The sequence below is a fragment of the Chamaea fasciata genome, unplaced genomic scaffold, assembly GCF_029207755.1.
Source record: "Chamaea fasciata isolate MVZ Bird 193981 ecotype frontalis unplaced genomic scaffold, bChaFas1.0.hap1 SCAF_2, whole genome shotgun sequence".
NCBI classification, from domain to species: Eukaryota; Metazoa; Chordata; class Aves; order Passeriformes; family Sylviidae; genus Chamaea; species Chamaea fasciata.
In genome coordinates, this window is record NW_027094087.1 from 38,978,304 (window position 1) to 39,004,809 (window position 26,506).

Genomic DNA, 26,506 nt, shown 5'->3' on the forward strand with positions numbered 1-26,506 from the left:
TATAATTACTCAGTTAATGCATAAGTTTAAAAATACTCCTAACTACTTGTGGAAGGCAAAGGGGGAAAAAGGCAATGAAAGAAAAACACAGAAGGCCAGTAAAGTATGAAGTTTTATAGCAGAAGTTGCCATTGCTACAGGAAAAAAAAAAAAAAAAAAAAAAAAAAAATAGGAGGGTGATAATCAGCCTGGATCCTGAGGACAGCCATTAGGGAGAAGCAAGGGAGCGGGAACCCAGTAGACGTGCGGATGGATGCAAAGCGGCCGAGGAGAGCCCGTCAGGAGGCTGATGTGGCGGAGCGGCGCCAGCAGCGTCTCCGCGGGGCTGCGGGGGCGGGCGGGGCGGGCGCGGGGCGCTCCACGGGGCCGGGGCCAGGCGGGGCCGCGCTGCCGCTGCTCCGCGGGGATGCGGCTGAACCCGGGTGGGTGATGGGGAAGGGAACAGCGAGGGGCGCGGCTGCCGGAGCCGCGGCGTTGTGCGTGCTTGCCGGCCGGGTGCCGGCTGCCCCGGGTGTGCCTTCAGCCTGAGCAGTCGCGGTGTCAGGAAGGGGAGGCTGGGCTGCGCTGTGCTGCGGGCAGCGGCCGCGGCCGCGGCTCCCGGGCTCCCGGCTCCGGCTGCAGAGCGCGAGGGTAGGGAGGGTCAGAACGCTGGAGAGCAATAAAACGCATTACAAAAAACAAAACAAAAAAAAAAGAAAAAAAAAAAAAAAAAAGAAAAAAAAAGAAAAAAAAAAACACCCCACCAGCAATCCACCTGGAAGGAGGATGGGGATAAGAAGGAGAGAGGAGAGGATGAGTTCAGACAGCAGTGGATGGAAGAAGCTGGTGTCATGGGTTAGAGGAGCAGAAGATCAGAGGACAGCTTTCGCCAACTTGCCCTCTTGCCTTCACGCTCCGGGGCAGAGGAGTGAAGAGGAGAAAATCGGGGAGGAAGGTGGAGAGGAGCAGGAAGAGGAGGAGAGCGGGAGGAGGGGGGGTCCTTGCGCGCTTAGGGGTAGGGGCGAGCGACGGGCGGCGGTGCGAGATGGCACTCACATAAACACACATCCACATCAGCTATACATCCACACGCGTCCAGGCAGGGGCGGGCAGAGCCTCCGCCGCCCCCCCCCCCCCGGGAGCAGCCGGGGGAGGCGCCTCGGTCCCCCCGCCGGGAGGGGGCACGGCGGGGCCGGGAGGGGCTCGCGGGAGCTGCCGGCGCGGATGCCTTCACCTGGGGCTTTTCATCACTGAGCCAGCCGAGGAGGAGAGGCGGTCGGGTCTGGAGAACTACCTCTGGATGGTTTAAAAAAAAAAAAAAAAAAAAAAAGAGAGAGAGAGAGAAAAAAAAAAAGGGAAAAACCCAACTCTGCAATCCTCTGCTCCCCCAGGCTCAGCACCATAAGGGACTGCTATATTTGAGGCTGTCAGGAGGATGGGAGAGAGACACTGAGAGTCAGGGCGAGAGAGCCGGTGCCACAGCAGCGGTAAGTGTCTTTGCCGTTCCCCCAGCCAGGCACTGATTTCCCTGGTTAGACTTTGGAGTGTGTGCAGATTATTTGTTGTAATATCCATCGCAGCATCTCTGTGAGCAGTCTACTATGAAGCCGGCAACGGTGAGAGATCCCATTTTTGGGCTGTAGGTTTCTGTGTTTTGCTTTTTTGTTTTGAATCTTATGTTGAAATTGTCACAATTGAGCAGAAAAGTTGAAACAGAAATTATTGTGATCAGCTGTATGCTTCCTGTCATTTAACTAGGGAGCAAACTACTGCAGTGAACGAGCTGTGAAGAGAGATGTGAGGTTTTTAGTACAAATATATACTCCAGAGAAGGAATGTCTATTCAAATGTGCTAATTTTTCATGTTTGGGAGAGCTACCATGCTAATGCTTCAGGGTGAATCAGGAAATAACCCAGCGTATTGAGTTTATAGTGATGCATTGAAAGTTGTGTTGTTTTGGAGTTCTGAATGATACTTGGCTTTGGGATAAACAGTTATCTCTGGAATTAGGAAAGTACAGTGCCAGGACTCTGCTGACAGGAAGAGGAGATGGAATTACACAAGGATACACCGATTTTTCGTCTCTGATGTGAGGGCAGTTAATAAGACTGTGTGGAATGTCTGTGAACTGGATAGAAGATGAACTGAGAGTTATTGTGACATAGAGCACAAAACTGTCTTTTTAGGATTTTTAAATTAAAAAGAAGAAATCCACGACTAGTTATACTTCTTCAGATGTTTAGTTGCATTTCTATTAAACTCAGAAACTTCATGTAACAGAAGTTAGACAAGATAATGTAATGTGAATACTTAAGTTTTCTATGTATTGCAATATTTCAGAAATGTAGCTTAAAGTTTTTTCAAAGTTCATTTTTATGTGTTCAAAAAGTAATGCTTCCTTGGAACAGCACAATTTTAGTTGGTTTTTGGATTTTGTTTAGTGGGTTTTTTTTTGTTTTTGTTTTTGTTTTTTTTTTTTTTTTTTTTTTTTTAAATGAAGGAACTGGTGCCAGTTTGTGGGGGTTTCTTTGAGGAGTTCCAGCATTCTCCTAGACTTTAGTGTGCTGTTGATGAGACCCTGAAGTTTGAAACTACAAATAAATTACACACTCACTATTAGCCAAAAGCTAAGGGGGGATTCCTGATAATTAAAATTTGAATGACATTTTCCAATTAATAGAAGTGCCTTTAATTCTTGCTGAGTTATAGTAACACTCCTTCAGAAGTATTTTATGGCAATCAATATTAGTGCAAGATCAGTTTAATATTATTATTACAGGAGTTATTTAAAGAATTAGCAATAACTGGGCCATTACTTTAAAAAGCTATCAAATGTTCTAGTAGAATTTCTAAAAATATGTTAAATAAAATTACTTCAGTTACTGTAACACTTACCTACAAAGTTTCAAGTAAAAAAAAAAAAATCCCAAACCCCAGCCTTACCTTTGAAACCTCTTGTCTATTTCCCTCAGTTGTGATGGAAAGCACAAATGCTTGTTTACTGGTTTGAAGTGTGCTGAAAGGAGGACAGAAAACTGAGATGTGAACTATTGTAACTGAGGAATGTTTTACGTACAGTGGCCTTCAGTAGGGATATACTATTGATATACTATGGGAATATTAAAAAAAAAAGATTAAGAAGACAAAGTTTTAGAAGACAACAGATATATTAAGGAGGGTGAAGAGTTAAGCACTCTTGAAGGTGATAACAGCTAAGTAGTTTTAGAAGTGGACTATTGAACATGCAGCAGTTCTGTTTCATACACTTACAAAGTAAATGCCCATGCCAAAAAGTCAGAACTTGCAGAGCATGACATGAAAGTGTGAAGTTAGCTATGGATAGTTGGGAGGTAAAAAGTGTAAATTTTTGTTTTGTTGATCAATATGAAGCTGAAGGTCATATTTTGAATTCTAGGTAAAAATATCAGAGGAAGGGATCTTAATTTAATTTTATAATGAGGGCAGATGTACTAAGAATGAAAAAAGAAAATAAAAACATCTCATTGGCTGAATTATATTAGAGAATTTGAAAAAAAAAACAGCTTTGAAAACAGGTCTTGAGGAAAAATATCATAGCAGCTAAGATGAAAGGTGTGATTAAAGCCTCTGCTCTTGGAAAATAATAAAGGGCAACTTTAAGAAATGCATAACTTGGAGGACTGCTAGCACAGATTGAATACAGGAAGGTCATGACTGACAAATTTGCTTTAGTCCCCTGAATAAGTTGCTGACATGCTGAACTATTGGGGAATCAGTGATATGATTTATGGGAGTTTCAGAAAATGTCCAGTTCTGTGCTCCACAAAATATTGATTTGGAGAGTAAATTTTTGAAGGAGTGCTGGAATGAATTCAAACCTGACTTAGACATAGGGACCAGAGGGTGTCAGTAAAGGTAAAGAGCTCTGTATGGAAAGAGGAGGTTAAAAGTATGATGCTTTAAGTGACAGCCTGAGATTAAGTTTTCCTTCCTGCTTGTTACCAATCTGGTATGTTCAAAAAGGCTAAATCTGATTTGCTAGAAATATAGAAAAATCTGTTTCACTGAACATATTCAACACACTGGAAGTTTTCTGATTGGTTAATGATAGAAATATTTACTTTAAATAATCAATATAAGACTTTACAAAAGGCTTCTTAGAAATCTGTGTGTTAAGAATATACATACCAAGGAATTGAGCCATCTGAGGTGATTGGTTCAATGGCATTGAAAAAAAGCATAGATCTTCTGACTCATTTTGTCTTCCTGCTTATAGCCTGCCACACAGATTTTAGTTCCTATGAATGCACTGCATAATTTGCCACTGTTGGTCTGCTCTCTCCTTATGCTCCTGCTAAAGCTTCTGCATTGCACTTTCTCTCAGTTTCAGAACAACCTCAATCATTTGAACAGTTTCTTGTACTCTAAAATGCTAAATAAAATCCACCACAGTTTATACTGCATTCTTAATTCCCTGAGAATCAATGTGAAATATACACTTGCTTGGTAATACTATATTGGTAGGTGCTTCACAATGTATTTTCTTCCTTATGTGCATGACTTCTCTGATGCTTTTTTCAGGGTCTGTTACACCCTGGATTTCCAACTTCTTAGCACTTTACAAGGCAAAAATACTTTCTGGGAGTGATGGACTCCCTAAAGATTCTTATCTCCTGAGCGATTTTGATCATTAACACTCTATCATGGGATCGGTTTGTAAATTATGCAATTGTTAAAACTTTATAAGATAAATATATTCTTATTTTGCTTAAAGATTTCAAAGTCTTATAATGTGTATGTATGTATGTATAGATGTGTTTATACACACACATATATAGAAGAGCAATGATTTTGTGTCTTTGCAAGCTGGAATAGCAGCAACAGTAATATTTTCTAGTTAATGAAAGGAAAGATAATCTGTTTGTTTTTATAATTAATTTCTGGGCTGATTTATGAAAATATCCCAAAGGGTGCAAACATAAAAAAATCTGATCTTTGCTTATGTGCTGGTTTCTAAAAGGAAGTTCAGGATGGTTTCTCACTGTATTTCATAAAGGCAGCAAATCAATTCTAATGTGTTGCAAGTAGATATGTAATAAGGGTAATACTATGTCAGATTCTGTATGTAGTGAATGTAATAAGACATTAGAATTTCCATCCATGCTACTGATGATGAGCTGATGTTCTTGATCACAACATGCTCATACTTATTCTGTGTAGTCATCCACTCAGACTAGCTCCTAAGCTCACAGAGCCATAAGGTTATGTCAGAATTATGCGTGCTGTCATGTACTAGTTGCACCACCATAGCTCACTTCTTTACATCTCCTTCAGGACCAAACTTACACATCAGTCTTGGGAAAAATTGATAACTCTTCTCAATTCCCATACCTAGAAATAGAAAATACATCAAACTCTTTCCATCCATCAGAAACCTCTTTTGGGAATTTCCTTTTTCAGCATGCTCTTAAAGGTTTTGTTGTAAATGGTGTTAAAACATGACGCTGTCTTTGGAAAACCTTCAGCTGCTGAAACTAAAAGCAAACAAACTTTGCAGGTAGTTCACTGCAGTTCCTGAGAGGGGTAAAAAATAGCAACTTTTCACTTAACATACAGGGACTTTGGCTTCAGCCCCCTTGAAAAATGTTCAGTTTTTAGTAGCTGAAGACTTACTATATATTCATTGGGACTCCTAGCCTTCAAATCATTTTGATCAAGGCTTAATGAACAGCTTTGTAATTGATGTAGTCGTAGTATCAGGCCAGTCTTTTGGGTGTCTATCCCTTATCCAAATAGCATCAACTTTGCAAGAATTCGTTAATCACTTTTTTTTATTATTATTTTTTGGGTTTACAGTCTCTGTTGAGTACATGATGGACATTGTCCTGTGGCTGCGACATTCCTGCTACACGTTGTAACCAGTCTGCTGTGCAGTCAGTCAGGAGTAGTGGCTGCACAGATGGGCATGTAAAGGAAGAAGATTGTTTGGTCACAGTATCAGAAGAAGCTGATCTAAAAGCATAATGTCCTTATAATAGTATTTAGGGAACATACTCAGGCATTAGACTTGAAAAGTTGTAATTGTGGCTTAGCCATGAAGAGACATATTCAGAAGATATGTTTGCTGCAATATTCTCCCCAGAAATGTGCCCTCAAAACTAAATGGTAAATGGCAAGGGTATTAACAGAAATTGACTTTTGGGAAAGGTAATTAATTATTACCTTATTAATTATTAAAACATATATCATATGTTCTAAAAGATGAGCCACATCCCTGTTAGCCTACTCCACAGACTTTCATATGCCATTTATGCTTGGTTACTCACGGGTCTCCACATAGACTTAAAGTGTAATGAACCAAACCACACGATAATGAGTCAGCAAAGTTACATGTTTTACCTCTTCTTCTGAGGTGGTTCTCACAGAAAACCTTTTCCAAAAGTTAAGTATTATGGACACTCCAAGAAATTACTCTGGACAGGCTGGAACACTTGGGTGATATTCAACACTGTCGGTCTGATGAAGTCGTTCAACTTAGTGATGTTCATATTACTACCATGTAATCACGATTATTATTTATCTTTACATTTATTCTTGTGATGCCTTGCATGGGTGGCAGAGTGGATGAAAGAGAAAATACTGATAACTTCAGGAGCTATCTTGTTCCTATATAGGAATTTTAGTATGCCTAGCACAAAAATGCATTTGAAGTTTTGGACATAGAGAAAAATTAAAATTCCATTCAGTTTGTTTTTTCTGTGCTTACTAATTTATTTCCTATAAGCATTCATTGACTGGAATATTGTGCTACAGCCCTCTTTCTGGACCAAAATAATGATATTAAAACTTTGTATGAATAGTGGCTCTTTAAAAACCTACTCACCCCCAGGTATATTTTTGTACCTACTATATAGGTTACTTTGATGTATAGTTCAAAAACTGTATATATAAATTTTAGATTTTTCTTTTTTACTTTAGCTTGTAGGTACATCTCTTCACATGTATTTAAGAAAATAGATTCCACTTTAAAATGCAATTCCCTCAACCATCTAATTCACATCACAAGTCTATACTAAATATTATTTAGATTAGAACTCTGATTGCTTAGATGATGTTTTATTAGCAAGGTCCTTTATTCCATTATAAATCTTATCATCATTGTGGCAACTACGCACAATAATCATTAATCAAGATTGGTTGCACTGAGAGCTGTAAACAAAAAATGGTCCCTGAATCAAAGAACGTATGCCCTAACTCGAAACCTTCCTTTTTTTGATGTTATTTCTGACCTTTGAAGAGCTTATAGCTGAGGGAAGACATTTGTGTTTCACAACTGTGCTACCATGATCATGTACAGATGTCTTCAAGATCACCTCCCACACCAGAAAAAAAGCCCAAGATGCTATCTGCAGCACTATGACATGTGTAAGGATCACACATATATGCTACAAAATGTGTCTTGAAAATATCTCTGAAGACTGTAGCAGCAGTCCACAATTACATCTGAAATGTGTGCTTTTTAGACCCCTTTTCTAAATTAACTTATTCTTCAGCTTACCTTAACTTCATGCAGATCAAAACTTATCAAAAATAAGCATATGGATTTTAGCATGACATTCTTTTAAAAGGTAAGTTCTCCTTATTAAAACTTTTTTATGTGTTTTGTCATTCCAAAAATAATGAATTAAATATAATAAATAATTTACTCACTCTTGTACCGTGACCTTATTCTTTGTCTGGCTTTTGACTTTTGCACGTCTGAGGTGATACAAGGTCCTGATTTCTCAGTCTCATTCTGTGCAGGATGCTCAAAATGTTCTTGCTCCCCTGTAACATATGCAGTGTCATGTATTGTTGCTGCTTACATAAAACTCAGCTCAGGGAATCTGGGAATAAAGCCATGACTTCTCTGATGTCATAAAATCTCTCTGATGTGTGTGTGTACAGCTTTTCCCCTCAGAACCAGTTGTGTAGTATTGCCTCTGTCTGGACTTAGGAAGATTTTTCTTGGACATTGAAACAGCTTCAGGCTGAGGAAGACTGACTTTTACATGTTTGAGAAGAGGCGTAATTGAAAACGTATTCCAGATCAGATAACCAGGGAGGATAATTTATTAAGAGGGACATTGGAATATAATTTAGAAAACATGATATGTAGCTGAAATGTCTGCAGTTTTGTTTTCCCCCTTACATATCACAACTGACTGATTGCTAAGATCTAAGTATTTATTTGTCTTATCAATCACTTAGTGCCTGAGTCATTCACTGATGGGCATAATCCTCTGTTTGTGACTTCAAAAGGCATCTCTGGAGGAAATTTGAATGTCATCAGCAACGAATAGGGACATTACTGAAGGCATCAGGTAGGACAGAGATGTTTGCACAAGGGGCATATTAATCAACAACTGGAGAAAATAAGCAGCATCAAAGCAGAGTAATTCATTTGAATTTGGATTAAATTCTTGCATATTTTCTGCAAAGTAGAAGCAAGACAGACTGATTGATTCAAACTATGCAAAACCCAAAGTTCTTCCCTAGAAAATAAATACAGGTTGAGAAAACTGGGAAGCATTAAGTGGACTGGAGCACTAAAGATTCTACACTTCAAAGGTCATTTTCTAATGTCTGTTATCTCTGTAAGTTTTCATTAAGTATCCATAAATTACTATCAAGATTCCTTCTCTGTCAATCTTCGCAAAATTGTTCTTTTGAAGCAGCATGACTTTAATTGCAAAGGAATGTAAAGGAATTTGCTAAGGATCTCTTTCAAAGCTTACAAAAATATGTTGAAATTATAAACAATATGTGCATGATTATATAGGATTATAGGATTTGTGAATGAGAATAATGTGTGAGAGAAAGAGGATTTTATCATAGTTTCTTGTTATTTTGCTTCCACAGAAAATGATTAGTAGTTTCATATGTCACATTCTACATGAAGTAAAAGCTGGCGTGTGAGAAAATACAGTCAGTTGAGCACTTGTAATGTTTATTGAAGATAATGTCTATATCAAAAATTGCATGCTACTTTCATGTATTATCTAAGATGGGAAAAAAAAAAAAAAAAAGAGCAGGCTTTTTTCCTGAGGATTGGTTTGAAGTCAAAGCAGTGTGGGTTATGAGAAACCTCTCTCAAATCTGTAGTGAACAGGCTTGCTTTTTGGAACGAACAGTAGAGTAACTGAGAAGTTCAGGGGATTCCAAGAGTTTATCTAAAAACTACCTGTAGGTGGTATAATAAGATCTGGAATATTTTTCAGTGGAAAAAAACAGACTGTAAATATCTATATGCAAGGCTGTGATTTTGGACTTTTTGTTATTATTTCTGGACTTATAGAATTGCAATGACATAACAGCAAAGCAAATACAAAGATTTACCTTTTATTGAAGCTAACCTTCTTTGAATTGGCTAAAAAACTCATCCATTAACGTGAAAATAAAACTTAAGCATAACAAAATCAGCTTCCAGCATCAAGCACACTAAACATAGAGTTGTTTTACTTCTTTATAATATAGGGCAGTTTTTAAGGCAACTAAAGTCTCTTAGGAAGAAATCGTTTTTTATTGTTCAAGAAAACATACACTGTCAGATTATGGACTCCTATTGCAGGAGATTTTTATTACTTTCTACTAAATTGTATTTTTCATTTATTAGTTACTAGTGTATAAAGATATTATTGGTTTTGTGTCTTTAGTTATAATTATTACTTCTTAGTGTAGTCTGTTTATTGCCATTTTCCTTTTATTTCCTCATGACCTGAGATTTTCCCACATGTTGGCTGGCATGAAATTAGTTTTCTTAATTTGTATGCTTGGTTTGCCTTTTCTGTAATTTGTATTTTATTGCTATTGTCAGACAAAGAAGGAGATGAGGAAAATATTGAGAACACAATCCTTCATCAGTTCCCATTGCCACATATAAAGGCAGGAAATGAATGTATTCTGTTAATGCAGTAAAGTCAGAGTCCTTGTGCCTTGAGATACATTAAAGAGAGCCTCTAGCACTCCAAGAACTGCCAAATTAGATGATGCCAAGGGAAAAGAAAGAAAAAAAGGAATAAGAAAGAAGCACTTTCACGTAAAATTCACGCTGCATTTAACAAGCATAAGAGGAAAACACTTATCCAAAGCTGAAAGTACAGGTCACTACAGCTTGAGTTTAAGAGCAAGGCTTCCCAGTGAGTGGCTGCAAACACAGCCTGGGTAGTGCAGGAATTGTGAGAACCATGCAGTGATGAATCCCCTTTTCTCTGCTTGGTGCTAAGTGAGGGGAAGAAGGGGAGAGTCCTCATAAATTATTCATCTTTTGTGCCATAGACCTGAACCTAAAAATGGATAATCCCTCTGTCAATGTTGTCGAGGGTCACACAGCACACACTCAAAATGCTGTTCTAGGTTCTTGAGTTTTTCTGATATACTGGGTCAAAGCTCTCACCTGAGCACCACTGAGAATCAGGTATTGTGCCTATCATCCTGTCAAGTTATATTTCTTCTAATAATAATTTAGTTACCTATATGAGATGTTCTGAGTATGGAGTAGCCTTTTTTATAAATATTTTTCTTCTCACTCAAAGCATGCATTTAAAGAGTATCTATTTTAATATATTGGCAGTAAGCAGTTAAAATATGTTGGCCACAAGCATCTGCTGGTTGTTGTTTTCATTAACAGTTTGTGCATCTCTTTAATGCCTTTTCTAAATCTCTTTCCTCATTGCCTCAATAGGATCAGACCCTCACATTTTGCCATGGAATTGTCATCAGGCTTTTGTGGCTAGTCTTTACTCAGAAGGACTCAAAACCTTCAAGAGACAAATTCTCTGCTGGCATAAGCAAGTGCAGCAATGCTAAATTTGGTGGAATCCTGACTGCTCATTTTAGGATCGCTTCCCCACCTTCAATTTTCCTGCAATCCTCAAACACTATTACACTATGAAACACATTTTGCCACTGGCAGTGACTGAGGAATTCTAGGCTGGATTTTAAATCTGTTACCAAATGTATTCTGGCTATGCTAGTGACAAGCAGAGCTGCACAAAAATTACTCATTTTTGTTCTGTAAGTGTCCATCTGCAGCAATGATGATTTTCTGACTAAATATTTTATTCTTCTATGAATGTGCAAAAATGTGATTTTTCCCCCTCCTGCCAGTTCTGCTGACAAGCAGAACTTTTTTCATACAGCTCTATAATTAGGCTCCAGAGTCCTGTGGAGACACACAGCAGAGTGGTAGACTTTATATTCAGCAACACTCAAAAGTTGCAGTTCACAGACCTGTGTGCCTATATCTATCCCACCTCTTTGCAAGCTATAACTAGACTCTTCCATTCCCTTTGGATCTGTCTCCCTGCCTCTAACAAAAATGAGAATTTTGAGTGTCTCTAGCCCTAAACTGCAAATCGACACTCAACCACTGTGTGAAACTTTTGACAAAATGGAACGGAGTTTCAGGTTGTCATGGAAAATACCAGCTGAGGAATCTTGCTTCAGGTAGTGCAATGAAATTATCAGAATTTTTATTAAAACATATAACTCTAATTGTGTTTTCACACAATTCTTTCCAGCATGAATGTGAATTTTTGTTCTGGTTTCCATCACATTAGAGTGTTCCTGATCACAAAACCCAATGATGATGTTCTTATAGCAAAAAATACAGTTGTAGAGAAATAGATCACTGGTAGAAGTTGTATGTGGAATATTATATATTGCTATTGTATGGCCTTTGGGGAAACCTTCCATTTTCTTTTAAGAAAACCTTCAAACTCTTTAGTGTTAAAACATGCAACTTTAGAGAACATGAATATTTTCTACTTCAGGCCAAAGATACCCACAGAACACCAGTAAAATAGTAACATTACTTTTACGTCCTAAAAATGGTTAACATCTGAGATTTCACAATTACTAATCTTCTCTCCAAACCATTTAGAAATATGATCTGATACTACTTTTTTAGCTTTGTATAGGTGCAGTTTGGAGAAAAAGGTTTTCATGTTACAGCTAATGAGAGTTGCTTCTTAATTGTAGGAATGCTAACAGCAAGAAGAACATTTCCTGTCTTTAGCTCATTTTTACAGGTTTAATTAATAATGTAGACAGTTGAGTCTGCCTGCTTGAACTAAAATAATTAGCAGATAATAAACAAACACTTTAGGTTTCACTTTATGAATGGTGTGGTGCCGCTTTAAATATTTAACGTTTTGATTGGAGTGACCAATCAATTCTTGAAAAGTGCCAGGTTACCCTGAGAGTCCAAGCAAGAAAGCTGAGCTGTGAGAAGAGGTAGGCTCCTGTAGCTGCTTATGACCAGCAAGGGCTGCAAGAAATGATGTGTTCAAAAGAATGTTAAAAATGAGGGTGTGAAAAGGTAGGAGCTGTCAGAAAAGAAATGGTAAAAAAAAAAAACAGAGAGGAGCGGGAGAGGATAGAAAGGTGTGTAATCAGCTCAGTGACTGACTGATTAGTTAGATCTCCATTTGAGGTCTTACAGGAGACAAGTCTCTCATGCACATTTAAATCTCAGATAGTGATTTATTCCTCTATATATTCAGGGCAAGATAAATGAAAAAAAATGTCCCTCTTAGCAAAATTTATTGGCTTTTTCTTCTAAATACAGATGGTGTGGGGAAGAGGAGACCCAGAACCTGCCAGGAAAGCAGTCAGAGCTTATGAGCTGAGTGTGCTAAAACCAGTTGCGATTGCAGTTTTGATCTAGGGAAACATGTACACATGTTCTGAGCAACTTCACACACAATCTTAAACTGAGTCTACACTTAAAAAACCTTGACTGCATTTCAGTGAAGCAACCTTAGGTGTAGTCCTGAAGAAGTACTTTGAAGAAAGGAATGTTAATTACACTTAATCTTTACTTCATGGCATGGAATAGTACTTTTGAATTGTGGCCACTTTATATTTCTATCAGAAATATTCAAAAACATGCTCCTTAATCTTAAAAATGTCTGTATTTTTGTAGATTTTGTCTTGTTAACCCCAGTATCTCTTTTTCTATCAGGTTTTATCTTTCTTGTTATAAAAATCACAAAAACATTGAATAACTGATAAACACATCATAAAAATTTTAAACAATCTCCTTCATTCAGTCAAATGTAGTTCCCTTTCAATGGCATAAAATATTCAGAGAAAACAGGTCTCCCTTTGTTTTTTTCAGGAGACCAAGTAAAGATGCAACCCATAGCATGTGAGGCTAGTGAATAATAGTATTTTCTGTCTGCTGTAAACTCAAAAATGTATCTGCAAGGCTTTTACTGTGCCCACTTTGATAAATTAGCTCTACTAATGCAGCCCATGATGAGGCTTCTGAGTTGTACCTCACAACAGTTTTCCCTCCACTATTTTTGTTAATCATGGTCATACTTAGAAAGAGAGCCTTAACTGTTTTTCATATTTCACACTGGATTTGCAGGATTGATAGAAAATAAACCCACAAAAATATTTGCTTACCTGTTGCGTTTGGTACAAAACCCACTGCACGATGTTTAATATGGTGTGCCATTTGTGTATGGTTACTTTCTAGAGAAAGATCAAGCTTTGGTTATATTTTTCAGTGGGGCATGCTGCCTTCAACATTTTAAAGATGGTGCTGCTTTGAGTAGAAGTTTCCTAGAAGTGTGCTATGGAGTGGCAGGAGGTTTTGATAGGGTTTGGATACAGCCTCTGTGGGAAACTGGCTGCATATCGTCCTCATGCTGGGGTGGGAGATATCATAGTTATTTAAGGAAAAGGGAGACTTACAGGAGCTTCCATATGAAATGATTTGATTTTTTGTTTATTCATTTGTAATAATTTTTGATCATCACATTTGGGTGCTTATTTGTTAATGAAAATCAAAAGATGAATGTGAAAAAATGGACACTTTATTTTGTTAAAATATTTTGTTTATTTCACATTGTTTTTCTTTGTTAGATTAAAAATGTTCTTTTGATATATTGAAGATAAAATTCTGTTCCAGACTGGGATTTTGCTGGTGATTGTCATAAGACTGTAAAATCTATTTTTAATCCAGTTCATCTATTAACTAGAACTGGTTCTGAGCAACCAAGGACCTCATTTTCACACTGTATCTATTCTCCCATCTGTAGAAACTGATGATGCAAGCATAAGGGAAGGAGTCAGTTAACTGTTCGTAGTCTCTTCATGGCTTTTTCTGTAACACAGAAAACTCTAAAACTGGAAGCAAAAAGCAGTTAGAACAGATCACTTTGTTGCCAAGGTAATAAAATCCATGAGCTTTCAGAATAAGCAGATTTATTGTATGATATTTAATGTTCATGGCTGACTAAGAAAAAGAAGGTAACAGCTATTCATGGGAGATAAGGTGTACATCTTTTGGAATAGTAGTTTACAATTTTTGGGTAGTTTGCAGAGCCTGTACTAGATGAGGTGTGAACCAAGGAAAGGGGAAAGGGATCTTAAATTAGCCAAGACTGTCAAGCCCAATGCCTCTGCATCCCAAGCCATTCTTTCAAATTCATGTATGCATGAGTGCACAGAGTAAGGCAATGTTGGATTTTTTTTTAGAATTGCAAGTAAAATTCAAAAGATTTTGAATTGTGATTATCATTTGTGATTTCTGTGACGTGACTATCCTCAGTAAGGGAGAGTGACCAGGTAGGAAACAGTCAGTTTTCAAGCATTCAGTCTCAACTGGGATTTTGTTTGTCTTTTTTGTAACCTCTGCTACCAGTATGTAAAAATATGACTTGGACTTTTGATTAATATGTTTTTTACTGCACCATTAAGCTTGCCTAGTTTACTATCAGCATGGGGAAATTCACAAATACAACATTCTTTTCTACTCTCCAAATACAAATAAACTAGCTTGTGCAGGCATCCTCAAGGACCTGCATCCTGAAACACATTTATAGAAGTTAATGTTCAGAGGATCTTTATGGGAAAATTGAAGTAAATCATGTCAAGGCTCATATTACCAAGGTGCTGAGTTGGGGGAAAGAATTTATTTTAGTGGAGTTAAAATATCCCTCCAGCCAGAGAAAGAAGATACTCCAGAGCACTGGACTGAGCACAGGTGCCTTGTCATTGAAACCTTTATGGTTTTCAACCTGTCCACTGTGGCTCTGTGAGTGTTCCCCTTGGAACTGAAATTTTAGGAGAGGAATTCACAGCACAGTAAATACTGGTGATCTTTCTTAGCTCTTCATTTGTCAATATGATGAATCTGTGTATGCTCAAGATTTTAAAAGATAGTGTGGCCTGCTATTGGCTCTGATGGGGATTTTTTTTTTTAATAGCATGGAATATTGCAGTTCAGAGTAATTTTATTTCAATATGCTCATTTTTCCTGTGAACAGTGGTCTGTTGCCATTTGGTCACATGCATGCTGTTTTGCTACAGAAGCTGTTCATCAAAGTGTTGACATTTCATTTTAGTGCACATTTGGAAAACAGATATTGTTGGTGGTGATTGTTTTTGTTTTGCTTTGACTTGGGAAATGCCATATAGAGTATGTGAAAGCTCTGTGCACTTCCAGGAGTTTTCTCCCAGACAAAAATTCCCAGACATTTTAGAAGGAAAATTAGCCACTTTACCCCCACCTTCTCTCACGCCAAAGTGCAGCCTGAAATAGTGCAGGCAGAGTTAAAACCATTAAAGGAAGCGCTTCATCACACAGTGTGAAGTCAGCCTGAGGAGTACAGTTACATAGTTCATAGATTTGATTTTTGAAAGGGCTGGATAATTTTATGACCAATAATAATATTTTTAGTTATACATGCTAAGTGAGGTATAATTGGATTTCCCTCTTCATAGCATCAGCTACAGGGTCACTCCATCCCTACAGGGGCTGGGAAGGGATTTATTTACACACACCCACATATGTTCACACCCATGCACACTTCTGCATGCCACAATGAATTTCAGTGGTGCATACCAAGGAATCCTCTGAATCATTGTGCATAAGCCAACAGCTCTGAATCATTTAGGCCAGCATCTACATGTCAACAAGAGCCATGCAGAGGAGCTGTAGTAATTGCAATACACGTGGAGCATGAGAAAACTGTGGTCACTTTGTCCATTTTTCTAATGGACAATGGCAAGTCTGGATTCAGTCACAGTAGGAAAAGAATTTGTCTAAAGACCAGTTTCAGAAGGCTTCTGGCAATATGAAAGCCTCAGTCAATACCAAAATGCCAGCTGTTGGCTGTGGACACAGTCACTAAAGTGTGATTGTGGGTTTCATTAGCACATCCTTTGTTCTCCTGTCATGGTCATTTCAGAAATCAACAGGAATAAAGAATATAGGGGAGCATATCATGGATGCAACTTTTAAAGTCCTATTCTTTTAATAATTCTCTAGGTGAAAATTAAAAATTGATTTGAAAATTCAGAGGATAACTGCTGTAGAGAAAGTCCAGGCTATGAGTATGACAGACTAGCACATGAAGCCTTTTTTTATTTTACTATTTTTCCTAACATGCTCTATGTTATCTACACTGACATATAGACCTATGGAAGAATAGGCTAATTAGTAAGGTTATTAAACTTATCATATATCATTATCAGCACTTTTGGCTACCAGAATAGGATTTTGAAACCTTTTCTATCATTGAGACTCACTGTAGAGTAGGAGAAGAGTTAGAAACCAGAAGGAAGCCAATTAAAATCTGTATGTTCAGCATGCAGGTGCCTAGAGCATTCCAGAGGCAAGCAGTGATGACCAGGACAAGCCCTATATCCCTCTGGGGCCACCACAGTTTGACCCAGTCATTAACAGTGCATGTCACTGAATCTCTTCTTTAGAGAGTTAGGTTTTTTAAATAAAAGTACAACACTCATTCTGTTGAAATGCAAGAGAATGCATTTTATTACTGGACTATCTGTAGTTTGAACCATTCCCCAAGTCTTAGTCATGGGTTCAGTTTTGTGAGGAGCCAGGGAAGGGGCAAACACACAGGTACATTGCCGTAGCATGGTCAGTGATCCCTGATTGTGCAGGAAGGAATTAGCTAGTTGCTGCTGAATGGAGACAGAGGGAGCTTCCAGCTGAATACTGGAGGAAGCCGCATTGCTGCTAAGAATTAAATCACTGAGAAGGAGCCCTCAGTTCTTCTGTCAGAAATGTATCTGCTAAATAGAAAATAATGAAACAGCCCGCATTGGATCCACGCACTCCAACCCAAACATGAAGTTTTTATGGTCTTGCAAGGTTTTATTTAGTTTATCTCCAATTCCTGTTGCACTCACTTTAGAACTAATAAGGAGAGATGCAAACTGCAGTTCATACCTGCAACAAATCAGCCTCTTGCAGATCTCATCCCTAGCCAGCCTGCCTACAATGTATTGTAGAGTGTGATTGTAGGTAGCACACTCAAAACTGGGAAACTACAGCTAGAAGCCTCCCCTTTTACTTAGAGTCTGTCCCCCTTACACAATGGGAAATTTATTCAGACTTTTAAAATAAACTCTAACTATACCAGGAAGCTCAAACTAATAAAATGTATGCGGTCTTACATATCACAAAATGGCATAGTCGACAGGGACCACAGTCCATAATCTGGTACAGCCTCAAGCAAATGTAAATTATGAACTGGATCATGCAGGTGATATTTAAATTGTCTGAAGAGTGGTAGACAATAAAAAGACAGAAGTATAATTACAGAAGAGCCAAAGAGAATTCTATTACCTTAATGACAGGCTTGATATCAAGAATTACTTGACTATGAAGAAACTATTAAAAGTATGTCAAACAGAAAGAAGTAGGCCAGCACATTATTATAGCAAGGTGAGTCCAGAGGCCAGAGAGGAAAAAAAAAGGGGAAAAATATGTGTTTTATTTTATCTGGGAAAACCTCTGACTAGACACATTGAGAGTACTGCAGAGTCAAGGGAAAAGCCCTCCCAGTTCTGTGAAAGGATAGGGCAAAATTGGTCAGTATGTATATATTTTTCTCAAAGACAAAAATTCACCTCGAAGAGCATCAAAAAGAAAGATATTTGTAGGATAATACAGAGGAAACACATCAGTAATGGGTAGAAAATTTAATTTATACAGAGACAGTAATTTTGTTTGTTTTGTTGAATTCTTTTGTTGGACTCTGCACCAGGAAGAATGTTGAGGAAAGCCATCACCATAGTCAAAAACCCAAACAGATTGGAATACATGTCAGGAGAACTACTACAAGAAGACAAAAGGATTAAATAACATTTTTTATGACAGAAGTACAAGGGAATTGTGCATGGTATTTCAGACTACATGGTCTGAATTCTGTTGAATTCTATTCTGTGTAATCCAGTACTCTATATTCTTCTTAAAAAATTTGGCCTCCAAATTAAATGCTGTGTTTTGCCTAATTGTTACTGAAGGCCAAAGATAAAGCAGAGCATCTGGAATTCTATTATGCAGATTCAAACAAGCCCATGAGCTTTCATTCTATTTTAATTCCTGGAAAGGCATCATTTAAAAAGGAAGGATGGAAGTGAAAAAATGAACAACATGGAAAAGGCAACAGAGTAATCTATTTACTTTATGTTCCTTCAGTTATAAATATATACTAGTATATGCCATCCAACATTTTCATTCAAGAGAACTATCAGCAAGGAAATGGGTTGTATGTGTGTTTGTACTTGGTGTCACTGTAGCAGTGTGATTTTCTGTGTACTGGTGGTCCAGAGGATGATGGCAAATGTGTTATGGAAGGGTTATGCAACTCATCCCAAATGAAAGAGGAACTTCGCTTCCTTTGCAGACTTTCCTGGATGTTTATTTTCCTTTCCTTCCTTGTTTTATCGTTTTAGCACTCCAAACCAAAAGTCATTTCCAGTAAAAAATACAAGTTTGTCCTTTGTGTATGGAAAGAATAATTAAATTACTGATCCTTTAAAAGATGGAGTTTTTATCCTGTTAAGCAGATTTTTATTTGTATTGATGAATTCATTTGACATCTGCTTGCTAGCTAAAATATTGCTGCTATCATCTAATGACCAGACATTCTGGCTCCATTCACTGGAAGTGTCATTCAATAGCTGCTCTTTAGCACTAAATGTTGCATTACACAGAAAGATGGAGTATTATGAATTTAATATATTTTAATTATTTTTCTAATGTCACAATTGAGCATTATGAAGCAGGTGTTCTAGTAAGAGTCAAACACATTGCATTATCTACAAAGCGATTTTATTAAAACAGAAATGTTTGTATCTGTAGTGTCTGAAAGCTTTAAAATTCACATAGGGATATTATCCTCTGCCCAGTCATTTCCTTTGAGTACGAATGTATGCAAATTTTAATTTTTTTACACACTAAAAAAAAAGAATGTTTCAAGAGAAGATGAGTTTTCCTTAGGTTTTCCCATTTAATTTGCAAACTCTCTACTTTACCATTCTCTCTGCCATTTCTGAACGCTAAAAAACAAATCCTGTTAATCAGTGGAAACACTGCCAGGAGTTGGACTGGCATAAAACACGACATCTTGCTGGACATTACATTATTTTTATGAGGTGCTGTGTACATTCACTATGCGCTGATTCCACAGTAAATTAATTTGACTGCAAAGAAACTTGCAGTTTTGGATTAAGAAGAAAGGTGCTCATCAGGAGTAACAGCAATAAGTGACTTTTTAAATATGAGGTACACTAACTGAATTATTCACTAAGAAATACTATGTGATTTGAGAGATTTAGTCATTCTTAGCAGCAGTGTGAGTTCCCCTTGGACTTTTGTTCAGAAAAGACTGCTGTTATGTTTCAGGGAAGGAGAGAAATTTATAACAGCCCTATCCTTGAATCAAGGTGAAAGGCCTTCTTCTTTAATGTGCGCAAGCATAGTGAAATATTGGGGTGGGAGGGAAGGAGGAACTTGGACTGGGCGGCAAAGTGGATGGTGGTTCCCTAATAATGGTGCTCCCAGAGAGCTGTGGGAAAGGGCAAGAGGCCTAAGGAGTGACAGAAGTCTAGTTTGCATATGTCCTTGTGTTAGGTAGGTGGTTTCAAATATTTAGCTTCAGCATTGACATCACAAAATCTCCAGGCAGACTATAGGACATAGCACCACACTTTGTACAACCATTTGTTGTAAATCATACGGTAACATTGAGGTAAATTATATAAATTGTTGCAGGAAATGTGAAGCATGCTTCTTAAAAATTTGAATTTACTTGGGATTATTTTATATTAAAAAATAAAATATGAAAAGTTTTAGGGCATTTGGTGAGGTCACAGAGCTAGGCTCCAAAATCCACATTCAGATACTGATATAAGTGGCTTTCAGGAAGGCTAAGCAGCCAGTGGATCTCAATGTCTTCCTTCAATGGCAGATGATGTCTTTCTGCTTTATGTTTTAAATAGGTTTAGCTGACACAGCATAAAATGATACACTTGTGAAAATATAACTTAATTTATTACATCTTCACTACAGTATTTTATTTGACCTACAGCATGAGACGGGGTGCTATGTTCCAGCACGTGTCCTTCCTCTAAATTTTATTTCTAAAAGTACAGTCAGGAAAGATACTGAAGGAAAGCTAATGGTCAGTTACACTGGGGAAGATCAGGGAAATATTTACTAACCCAAATGTAGTCAATTACTATGTCAGTTTTGATATTTCACCTATAGTAACTTTCAAAGGCATGCAGTCCATTCTAGATATACTGTTTTCATCTCTTTTCTGTTGGCATTTCCCTTCAAAACTTTATACACACATAGAAAGTCCCAGCACCTGTGTGTACTTTGCAGCTGTCTCCATCAACCCACTTATTTGATCCTACCTTCAGAAAGATCTCGTTCTTTATGCTAATTATTAATTAATTAGGAGTGGAATTTATACTTGCATAGCAGATCATTTCCCAGCAGCCCTGGCTAACTGGAGAGGTCCCAGGTGAGTGGAGGCTAGCTAGTACAATGCCCGTCTATCAGAATGGCAGAAGGAGGGTTTGGGGAACTATATCCATGTCAGTCTGACCTTGGTTCTGGGGAGAACATGGAGCAGATCATCTTGAATGCAATCACATGGGACATGTGAGGCAACTGGGGGATCAAGCCCAGCCAGCACAGGTTTATGAAAGGCATGTCCTGCTTGACCAACCTGATCTACTTCTACGACAGGATGACCTGCTTTGTAGATGAAGGGAAGACTCTGGTTATTGTCTACCTGAACTTTAATAAAGCCTTTGACACCATTTCCCACAGTGCTCTCCTGAAGAAACTGGCTGTGCTTGGCTTGGACAGGTGTACTCTTTGTTGGGTAAAAAACTGCCTGGACATCCAGGCTTAGGGTGACTGGAGTTACATCCAGCTGGGGGCCAATCACAGCTGGTGTTTCTCAGGGCTCGGTATTGAAGCCAACCCTGCTTTTTGTTTTATCAACAGCTTGAATGATGAGATCGAGTGCACCCTCAGTTTGCAGATGACACCAGGTTGGGTGGAAATGGTGATCTTCTGGATGGCAGGGGGCTTCTACTGAGGGGTCTGGACAGGCTGGATTGAGGGATCAAAGCCAACCGTTTGAGATTCAGCAATGCCAGGTGCTGGGCCCTGCATCTGGGTCACAACCACCGCAGGCAGTGCTACAGGCTGGGGGTAGGGGTTGGGAAAGGTGCCCAGTGGAAGGGGTCCTGTTGTTGACCTGGTGGTGCTGGTCACCAGCAGCTGAACATGATCCAGGGTGTGCCCAGGTGGCCAGGAAGGCCGATGGCATCCTGGCCTGGATCAGCCATGGTGTGGCCAGCAGGACCAGGGCAGTGACCGTCCCCCTGTACTGGGCACTGCTGAGGCCACACCTCAAATCCTGTGTTCAGTTCTGGGCCCCTCCCTGCAAGAAAGACATTGAGGGGCTGGAGCGTGTCCAGAGAAGGGCAACAGAGCTGAGGAAGGGTCTGGAGCACAAGTCCTGTGAGGAGCAGCTGAGGGAGCTGGGGCCATTTAGCCTGGAAAAAAGGAGGGTCAGGAGGACCCTATCTCTACAGCTGCCTGAAGGGGGATGTACGCAGATGGGTTCGGGCTCTTCTCCCAGGTAGCAAATGGTGGGACAAGGAGAAAAGGCCCCAAGTGGCACCAGGGTATATTTAGATTGGATATTAGGAAAAGAAATCTTCCCTAAATGGATTATCAAGCATTGAACCGGGCTGTCCAGGGAAGTAGTGGAATGATCATCCCTGTGGATGTGGTTCTTAGGAACATGATTTAGTGATGGACTTGGCAGTGCTAGGATAATGGTCGGACTTAGGGACCTTAGGGTCTTTTCTAACCTAATCAATTTTATGATTCTGTGATCTGTGGAAAGTAATTGCACAGGGTTTTTTTCACTATTTATCCTTGTATCCAAGCAGGTTTTGCTAACAAATATATGCAATGTTTTGCTCTAAGGTCAGGATAAAAGCTTTCTAGGAATTCTGTGGCCATTCCTTGTATTCTCAAAAAGAGATTTTTTTTTTTTAAATTTCCAAGGTTATAGTGGAAATGCTGTAGCATGGGAAGATGGAACACTCTACGCCGACCAAGGAGAGATCTACGAGAGTCTACAAGGCAGTGGCTGTGGGAACTGTAAAACCTCTGAGCCTTAGCCTCGCTGTCTGTGAAACAGATATGATAGTTATCCATCTTAAAAATCTCCAGTGACTACATCTAGGGGAATGTTTGTATTACTAAGCATGAGCTGGTGATGTTTAAATGCAGGTAGAGTCACATTGCCTGCTTTCTCTGACAAGCCTAGTGAGATGCACGCTAAGGTGGACACCATGGGCTCACTGAATGCAGTAAAAACACTCCCAATGTGTTAATTAGGCTTTAATTCAAAACGTTAACATGTGCTGCATTTTTAAAATTGGCAGTAACACTGCTTTCTATTAATGAATTCATGTCAAGTGTTGCTTTGTTTGTCAAGGCAGTGCAGTGTTTTGTTTACAGATCAATTTTCTCAAATGCAGTAAAAAGTGTTTGATAAAATAAGAGAATGTTCTGGCTAAAGGTGGTAAAGCTTTTTCAATATATTGTTCACTATATTTCTTTTGAAATTTTATTACATGAATTTCTGTGTTGACTCTTAAGTGTTGAAATCACTATTTGAAATGAAAATATGACTGATTTCTTTTTCTCTTCTGTTGTATTTGATTCTGTATTTTACATTTTCATGTTTTTACATTTTGAAGTGATTAATTCAACAGTGTAAATCTTCCTAACAGAAATTTCATATGTTCTGAGATATTTGCAGAGAAAGTAACCGTGCAAGCAAACCAAAGGCAAATGAAAGATTTCATGTCTTAGTAAAGGAAGTGAAAACTTCTTCTTTACCATAGAATTAATTTTAGTTTTCATTAATAAGCACCCAGTGATTTTTTACTTAAAAGTAAAATAAAAGGTTTAGGAAAATAAAATCATCACCTTTAAATAATCAAATAACAGATCTCGATTCCCAATTTACTTGTTATATGGAACAGAACAAAATCAGCCCTGTATTTAAAATTTAAGATTTAGATTTTTAAAAGGTGTATTTAGGAAGAAGTTCTGTACTGGTTTGAATTGTGTGTATCTACATGCATATACACATTGTGATTTAGTTTACATACACGTGTAAAAACCATACCCCTTATTTTTGCTTACAATGTCAGGCTCATGAATGACACAGGAATGAACTGCCCTATCTATAATTCAGTAGCATAATAAAATCATGCATGTAAAGTAATTTTCCTCTCAAAAGAAAGTGATTTCCCTCTTAAAGAATACCCACTTCAAGTCTTTCATTTTGCCTAAAGCATTTTACAGTCAATGCACAGCTACAGCTTGTACTTCCTGAGATGTCATGCTGTTTATACTGGTTCAGAGATTGAATGGAGTATGACCTAAACTACAAGAGGGACCAGATGCTGCAATGAGTTCTACATATATAATTTCTATTGCAGTCATATGTATTCAAATCTATTAGCTAGAATAGTCAGAATCATGGCTATGGCTCTGATTTTGGATAAAATCCTAATTTAGTGTCTGAGCCATCAGCTGAAGTAAATCTTCAACTAATGTTGAATCTTGCATATCATTGACCACCGGACATTATTTTGCTCAACTTTATAACATCTCCTATTTCTTCAAATACCTCAATAAATCTCAATTTCAATTACATTTTCTCAGATTTTGAACCAAGAAATGAGTTATTGCATCTTGAAAATATTTTGCATTCAAGAAAACATTTTGACTTTTAATATTTTACTGTGTTGACTAAAGAAATAAGCATCACATTTCTCAAACAGCAATACTAAAACTTTGAAATCTTTTAGTAGATAAATTTCTTTAATGAGAGAACATAAAGTTGCTCATGCTCAGAAACATATTTTCCTTTGTTAAATAATCATCATCTGTTTTCAATACTTCCATAAAGTACCAGTGCCTTTTTAGTTACTGAGAGTTTTAAGACTGCAGTTCAATTCATCTTTCAGATTGTTCCATTCATATAGCACATTTATTATTTGCATTTTAGAAGAAGAGGAGAGATGATCACATAACTTACACCAAAAATATCAAAATAATCATGCTTAAAATGCATAACAAACCTTAATAGATAAATATTTCTGAGGGTTCACAATATAGAATTTTAAAAGGGAGAAATAACATACACTCAGGAATTAATTAATCATTTTTTTCCTTGTAAAACTCTGTGAATTCTGTAGCTCAGTTCAGAGTAGGAATTGAGAGAAACAATTAAAGAAATCTGTATGAAAATACATGTTTAGTATGCAAAAAAATCTTCTAACTATATTAAATTTCCATCTAACTATATTAAACTTCCATCACAAGCTGTGCAACAGAACCAACTAAGGACCCAAATACTATAAAGATGAACACTGCCAACGACTTTGAAGAGCAATGACACTTTTGTAATTCAGAAGTCTCTGCCTATGTGCAATGCTTTCCACTTGTGTTTCTTTTCCAGTCTTGCAGGTATATACATACAAATGGATCCAATGAATATTACCAATCATTCAATACTGGTAGTTTCCCTTTAAAAGCTCTAATACGTTTTAATACAGTCTAGCTGTAGTATTAATGCATATTTAATTATGGCAAATGTTGATAAAAACAAACAACAAAGCCAGTAACATTGGAAGAACGTCTCTTTTCTTCCTATATTTAGGTTTTGTTGTTTAAAGTACTCTTTGCATCCTAGGCAACCATAGCCATCTTCAACTGGGAATCTTTTTCTATTTCAAATGTTTAGCCTAGTGTTTCTGAGCAGTCCTCACTATCCCTCTCCCCTTAAATCAGAGAAAACACCGCAAGCCTGAAAAAGCAGCAGGTAGATGATAGTTCCCTTCCTAGAAGGATTTTCTTTCTCTGGTAGATTGCTTGTATTGCCTGTTCTGCTTACAACCAATGTGGTAAGACTCCAAAGAACAAAAGAAGCAGATCCTAACTTTTCTGAAGAATAAAGATACTCAATACTTTCCTGTACTAAGAAGTAGCATTGATTAAATGTATTTTAAAGGTTATTTATTGACTGCTATGTTACAGAGCAGGCAATATCATTCAGTCCTCTTTTGCCCTAAATGCTGAAGGCAGTGCTGAACAAATGGTATAAATTAAACTAGTAGGGAATGAAATCTACATTACATTAAAAATTAGATTGTTGGTGCTTAAAACTCTTGCCCTCAGTTTCTCCCATTTTGCCTTGTTCCTAATCAATTTCAGATGGCAAATACATTCTTTAATGTATTTTAAATAGCATGGTGACGAGTCTTTGTAGAAAGTGGCTGAGGTAATCCAAATGTTACCTTATATCTTGACAGATAAATGCTTATTTTAATTGCTTATTTTGTGTCCTGTACATGGAAAGATTGTGAATCTCACAAATAAAGTTCTATGTAATGAATTAGCTCCAGTGATAACTATCCTTTTTATTGTACAGTAGAGTAAACAGCTATTAATTTTAAACACATAAATTGGAAATCTGAGAACCATATCACTCGCTTTAGTGGGATATATTTCTACAGAACGTGATTACTTTCATAATTCTTGAATATATAAGAATTGCTCTGAAGCAGAACTGTCAGACATTCCCATTAAGAGGCATCAACTGCTACCTCATTAAAGGACGAAAGACTCTGTGGTCATGGGAAGAATCTACAAGTCATTCCATTTCTAAATTAAAACCTGAAATAGTTTAGGAATAATGAGACTAAAGATAAAAGTTTGAAAGCTTTTTACTTCCTATGAAGAAATAGCATATTCAGCATATGCTTGAAAGGGTTGAAATATTATGACAAATCCCTGCATAGCTTAAAAACTGTTGCAATTGGCCTCCGAAAAGCGACCATGCTTTTAATTGAGGGTATTTTTTAAGAAAGGAAAGAAAGAAAACACCAAAGAAATTGAAACCTGATTCAGTACCTATAGAAGCATATATTCACTGAAAGTCATTATTCATTAAAAGGGACACTCATTTTTCAGTTCTTTAGGGTTATTCCAGAGCTCATGCTTTGGTTCCCAGTAGCTACCGCTGGGTGTTTATGACATCAGTTGCTACTTGGCTGAGCATAGAGGAATTCCAGGGAGCACAACTCTAAAATCTCCTTTCTTAAACTGTCTTCAGAGCA

At 37.7% G+C, this 26,506-nt stretch overlaps 1 protein-coding gene across 2 annotated transcripts in view; it reads left to right on the forward strand.

Annotated features, from left to right (window-relative positions):
- The first annotated feature begins 736 nt into the window (after positions 1-736).
- The window catches only part of CNTN5 (contactin 5), a 598,136-nt gene continuing 572,366 nt past the window's right edge, over positions 737-26,506 (forward strand). The window contains exons 1-2 of one of the 2 annotated variants that reach the window (XM_066175731.1): positions 737-934; positions 1,371-1,466. The gene's annotated coding sequence lies outside the window, so the exon portion shown is untranslated. Of the gene's footprint in view, positions 935-981; positions 1,467-26,506 lie in introns of those variants that run through there. The other variant, XM_066175732.1, reaches the window with a different exon arrangement.